This window comes from Silene latifolia, chromosome X (genome assembly GCF_048544455.1).
Source record: "Silene latifolia isolate original U9 population chromosome X, ASM4854445v1, whole genome shotgun sequence".
NCBI classification, from domain to species: domain Eukaryota; kingdom Viridiplantae; phylum Streptophyta; class Magnoliopsida; order Caryophyllales; family Caryophyllaceae; genus Silene; species Silene latifolia.
In genome coordinates, this window is record NC_133537.1 from 299,503,351 (window position 1) to 299,510,207 (window position 6,857).

General features: G+C 30.8%; 1 long non-coding RNA gene across 1 annotated transcript; it reads right to left on the reverse strand.

Annotated features, from left to right (window-relative positions):
• Positions 1-2,565: 2,565 nt before the first annotated feature.
• LOC141621888 (uncharacterized) lies at positions 2,566-4,536 on the reverse strand. The gene is made up of 2 exons (XR_012532761.1): positions 4,282-4,536; positions 2,566-3,164 (listed from the first exon to the last, which is right to left on the reverse strand). It is a non-coding gene; the product is annotated as an uncharacterized LOC141621888 (long non-coding RNA).
• Between the last annotated feature and the right edge of the window lie 2,321 nt (positions 4,537-6,857).

The following is a 6,857-nucleotide window of genomic DNA, read 5'->3' on the forward strand; positions in this document are numbered from 1 at the left end:
AATTGACTCCAAGTTTCGGTCTGTATAAAAAGAAAGGGAGAGAATTATTTCTACCCTAATGCTTTTTCTTGACCTTGCCTCCTCTCTCTCATCACAAAAAACACAAAATCAACTAAATTTTACAGAAAATTTTAGATCGATTTCTAGCATAATCAAAGGGCATATCTCAGATCGTCTTGGGTGCAACTAATAGGCGAATATCAATTTTGATATTGTTCTTAGGCCAATTTTGCTAGGACCGAAGGTTAATTCTAAATCCTTATACTTTGTTTATGTCTTTTGTTTATGACCTTTATCATCATTGTTAAAATTCGTTATAATCCTTCTGATTTAAGGGAAGTATACAGATTATTTCCCACACATTCATCTTCATCTTCTTCACTATTCATCTCCTCCATATTCATCTTCTCCCTTACAAATAAAGAAAAATTGGAACAATATCGCCATTTTACTTACGAATTGAAGAGAAAAAAACATGACGAGGTTTTTTTGATTTTGTTGTTATGAAGTTTTCATTTTATTGTTCTTACTTTTTTTTGATTTCATTGTTTGGGGTTTTTTAGTTTTATTGTTCTTGGTTTTTTTGATAAGGGTTTTTTAGTTTTATTATGCTTGGTTTTTTTTAAGGATTTGTTGCTATTTATTTGTTGTGGTTTTTAAAATTTGTGTTGCATGTTTTACATAAATTTTATGTTTACTTTTCTAAATTTTAAAAATTGGGTTTGTTCTATATGTTTGTGTTTTTGATTTTTTGTTTCTATATTTATCTTCATCTTCATCATCTCACTTCGTCTTTTCTAATCTTTAAGAACGAAGCAGTTATATTATTTGGGTCTAATTTTAGATTTCCTGTTTACAAAGCATTTTAGGATTTATGGTTTTTTTGGGGTTATTCATGGTTTCACTTTTTTGTTCATCCTTTTTGGTTTTGGTGTTTATTGCCTTGGATGGTGACAGAATTTGCTATTTTTCAAATACGTTTTAAAATGGTAACATTTTATCAATAATATGATAAATTGGTAACACATGGCTGTCTAATATTATAACATATGTGAGCCAAATGGTAACATGATAATATGTGTATAAAATGATAACATAGCAGGAAATAAATGGTAACATATTTGCAACATATTACGAAAATATCATATAATATATTGGTGAAATGTGAGTTTGTGTACATAATGTTGTCATTTTAGTTAAAATTTGTAACCATTTTACAATACGAATTACAATATATAACCATATTAGTTGAAATGTAACCATATTAGGCAGATTATATAACCATTTTACGATATATTTTAATTAGATTTGATTAAAATAGTAACAAGTAAGAATACAAAAGGTAACATGGGTGTATGTGTATAAAATGTCACCACCTTAGTCGAATATGTAACCATATTAGTCACAATATTATCATATTAGTCCGTGTATGTAACCATTGTACGATATATTTTATTAAAATTGAAAGAATCTTAAACTGGTAACATGTAAGAACACAAATGGTGACATGAGAGTATTAACTCAGTCAGGATAAGTATGTATATAAAATGTTACCACCACAAATGTTTTATAATATGTAATAATATTAGTCAGAATGTTATCATATTAGTCGGTGTATGTAACCATTTACTATATTTTATTTAGAATTGAAAGAATCTTAACATGGTAACATGTAAAGATACAAATGGTAACATTGGAGTATGTGTATAATATGTTACCATGTTAGTCGAATATGTAACTATTTTTACAATAGGTTTGATTTGATTTGAAAGGATCTTAATATAATGACGTATATGAATACAAATGGAGACATTAGAGTTTGTGTATGGAATGTCACCACCTTAGTCAGAATATGTAACATTATACAAAATGTTTTACACTATGTAACCATCTTAGTCACAATGTTGTCATATTAGTCGGTGTATGTAACCATTGTATCATATGTTTGATTAAAATTGAAAGAATCTTAAACTAGTAAATGTAAGAACAAAAATGGTGACATGAGAGTATATGTATAATATGTTATCATGTTAGTCAAAATATATAATCATTTTACATTATGTTTGATTAAATTTGAATCTAGGCGTTTCTTTGAATGTTTTCATAACTTGTAACCAATTTATTTATGAATATAAATTGTAACAAAGTAGACGGGGGTGATGATATAAATAAGAGCATCAAAAGGTCGTTATTGAAGATGAACTGATAGGCGCAAAGTTCTTAAAGTGTTACACCCAAATTGTGGTGAATAAAAGTGTGGCAGACATGGATGACGATGGTGCAATAGCGAATAGTGATGAAACGGCCAAGCAGCGCTGAAGAATAATGGGCGAGGCAATGCAGTGGTTGTAGTTGTTTGTGTTAAACTTTCTTGTTTTTGTTGGCCATGTATGGTTTTGGAGACATTTTAAGTACATTTTTTACTTGATTCTAGGTGTTTGTTTGCACCTTTTATTAAGTTGTAGTCATTTTATTTTTAAACAAAAATGGTACCACAATTTTGAGTAAATGATAACATATCAGACTAAATTGATGTTATATTCTATTATTACTAAACAAAGTAACTGAGCAAGAGAACATGATCAACCAATTTATAATTTGACCAAAATTAATTTCCTAAAATGGAAACATATTACAGTAAATTGCTAACATATGTTCCGGTATGGTCACATAATTTATTTCGATATGCCAACATGATATCCTGAACTGGTTACATGTTGATCTGAAATGGATACATATTAAACAAAATGTTGTCCTCAATTGGTAACAATGTAACATATTGATCTAACAAAGGTGACATGTTAAACTCTAATGATAACATGTTGAACAGTATTGCTTGTCTCCATTTTGGAGAAAGTTGTAATAATTTGTGTTGGTTTTGAGCAAAAATTGTTATATAACCACAACCTCTAAAAGTGATTGATAAGAAGTCAGACGTTGTTTAAACATCAAATAAACATTCATCAGAAGTAGTGGTGCATTTGAAGTTTTACGCAACCCTAGTTTCATGTCCGATTTCGCCTCTCTTGGTAGAAACGTTGTCGAGTTCATCACACTTCATATGATTGAACCCCTTCTCTTTTGATCTTGACATCGTTAACGGGAAGTGGTTGCATCGAACAAAACTTGTGACCATGTCGTTCCTAATATGTCACTATTTTCACCTATTTATGTCACCATATTCCGTTAAACTGTTGTATAATCAGGTTCTTTATAAAATTATGTTCTTTAAAATATCATGAAAGACTCAACAAATAGCACGACGATGTGAATATAAGTTGCATATAACTTGTTAATGTGAAATAATTTGAATAATGTGATGCAATTACATAATAGATAAAAATGGTTACAAATAGCTTTAAACTGGTCAAAGAATAATCGTAATGGTCACAAAATGATGCAAAAAGTAGACAAACACGCATAATTGCTCTCTCATTTCGCCTTCCAGTCAAATAAAGACCCTAAAAAATCAATCTCTTTGTTGATCAATTTCTGCATACTACGTTATGATAAAAAAATTGAACTGGAAACAAAACCACAATAACCAAGTACATCTTAAACCTTTTGATATATCAAAGAAAATAAGGAATAAATCGCTCGGATGAGATTATATGAAATACGCAAATTCTTGTTTCAGACGGTCATTTTTCGTCTAAAGCTGGACAATATGTGACCATTTTATTTTTAAATGTAACCACAATGGTATTGTCAGTATTCCAGCTTGTGGTAACTTGTTTTTCAATAGTGGTCACATTTGGCCGTAAAATGGTTACAAAATACCGTCTTATTGCTTCAGACCAAAATGGTTCGTCTGAAGCAAGACCAACTAGATGAAATATAATGTATACTAATTGGCGAATCAGTAAAACTGAATTTAATGACCACAAACATAAAAGATCTTAAAGATTTATTTCCATAACAAATCTTGCAAACAATTTTTTTTAAAATTTTACCAAAACATAAACGTCTAATTTACTATTTCATCAGTACAACCGTCGTAAATGTAGAATACACCATTACTAAAGTTATCATGATACCATTGATAAACAAAAAAACGCAAAAATAATAAGAAAAACATTGTGTAAGAATCCTTTTAAGGAAGAGAAATAGATCTACAAAATTATTTATGTAAAACTTCAAACAAAATCAATTTAAAAACCAATCATGCAAACAAAAACTAACAAAATTAACCAAAACCCCTAAATTTTAAACATCAAAGATTCACAAATTAAAAAAAAATGGGTATTGAAATTAAGAGAGAAAACAAAGGATTCATGTTACCTTTTAGGTCTCAAATGCATCTAACTAAGTATATAAAAGATGAAAATAAATTATTAGATATGAAAGATGATCAATAAAGAAAATGTTGATGACCAATAATTTGGTGTTTAAACAATAAAATTTGGAGAACTTGATTATGAAGGAGATGTATGGAACTATAAAAGTGATGAATGAAGGAGAAGAAAAAAAAAGGTGTAAGAAATAAATGTACAGAAAAATATGATAATGAGTGGAGGAAAAATTTCGGTGTTTTGCTTCCATAGATATGAAACAATGATGATAGATAAAGATAATCAACAAGCATTTAATGACTGACAACAATGACAAGACAATTGTATTAAAAAAAATAAAAAGACATTTCACCAAATTGCATGAAACGGGTTATATGCAATGAAAATGGTATCAATTCGACCCGTCTTAATTTTAAGACGGATACCCTCCGTCTGAAATAAGAATTTGTGTTTACTCTAATCATTACTTAGCTTCATACTTGTTTAATTTGTTCGTCTTAGTCTTGTTTTGGGGTTTTGCATAACTCAGACTTGCGAGGGGACCAGGACTGCGAGTTGGGTGGCACACGGGTCTTTCTTTGTACAATGATTGTGGTGACGAGCAAATAACCAGGCCTGCAAAACTATCACTGCCAAAATCTAAATATATATTCATATAATCATATCTACAAGACTACAATAAAAGTTCGCTTTGACACTTCTGTAACTAGTCAAGATCGTACTTGCATTTGACGTGTATTGTTAATTTGTTATCACATTGAATCATACTGCATTTCACGTGTATTCTAGCACAGAAGTATGATTCGTGTAGGCTGTAGGCAGTCTTTGAAGAGACCGTCTCACACATGAGACGAACCAATTTACCCCAGTAATCAGATCATATTAATCAACGATTAATGGATAAACGGAGAAATGTCGTGCATATAATATCCACAGCTGGTACCCAACTCGCTCGACCCCCTATTAAAAAAAGAAGCTTTTAATGATCAGTCCGTCCTGCTTGTGACGGAGATACCCATCGCAAGCTTGCGACGGGTCGAATAGTAACGTTTTTGTGCTAAATGGATAGACAGCCCATACTGTTTATGAATAGTGATGGCTTGACTGAGAGTAATTGGAAAAAAAAACAAAAAAAAACCACATTTCCCAAAGCAATTATTAACCACAGAGCGGTTAACCTAATTTGATTCTTATCAAAATCATTTTTACCCCCTTTTCATCTTCTATCTTCTCTTCTTCTCTCTTCTCTTTCTCTCTTCCCTTTCAATTTTCTGTCTAAAAAACTTCCCTTTCAATCTCGTTCCCTTTCAATTTACTGCCTAAAATACAAAACATTATCATAAAATATGGTAGCCAAAAAAAGGCGGTGAAGAAAAACACAAAAGCCACAAAGGCGGGCGATGATGTCGTTGAAGGTATGTCTTTATAGTGATTTTATTTTAATTTATTTGGTTAATGCTTTTGATTATAGTTTTCTGTTTTAATAATGTAGACATGCAAATGTATCATGTGGACATATGATATGTAATGGTGGTTTGATGATGATGGTTTTATTAAATGTAATTTTTTTTTTTTTTTGTATTTTGGAGTTGTCTGATTGTTTGTCAATGTTGTTTGTGTTTTCATTTTGGTTAAGAAACGGTACAGTCCGACTCGTCGGAACCATTTTATTTAGAATTTGTAATTGTTTTACAATACGAATTATAATATGTAACCATATTAGTCAGAATGTATCCATATGTAGGCAGATTAATATAACCTTCTTACGGTTTGTTTTGATTAAATTTGATTAAAATATTAACATGTAAGAATACATGAAGTAACATGTGTGTATGTGTATTAAATGTACCAACTTAGTCAAGATATGTAGTCATTTTACAATATGAGTGCATGTGTGAAATATGTAACTCCAATGGTGACATAATATTCCGAATGGCTACATATTAAGCAGAAATATTGACATATTGATTTTTTTTTTTTTTTTTTTTTTTTTTTTTGCAGTCGATGGGTGTTGAAGAAGAGGCAACATCTTTTGAATAGCAACTTCACCCAATGTTGCACTTACACTAGAGTTGGGATGAGAAAGGTTGTCGCAGGCGATGGTGGTGTTGAAGCCGCAAAGGGAGGTGGTAACGTCAAGAAGCGCTGAAGAAATGTGGGCGGGGAAATGGGATGCTAGTTGTTTACTTGTTTGTATTGAACAATGTAGAATCTAATGTGTTGGGAAATGTGTCCTCAACAATAGTGCGATCACGTGATTTAAATATCATTATTAAATCTCATTTAGAAGAATACAATTGGGAAGTAATTTTGTTACTGTCAACTGGTCAACATATATCGGTAATGATTGGTCGACTAGAGTTTGACATTCTTGTCGTGTGACGGTGGTGATCAGTTGACCCCCTAGGTCATACCTAAAGGGCAATACACTTAATTGATTATTTAATTAATCGTATAACGTTGCGAGTTGATTAAATTACTTGAAAATTGACGGACGATTTTGGAAGTAAAATTTACGTATCAAATTGAAATATGATTAAATTAGATACGATGCGAGTAATTAAA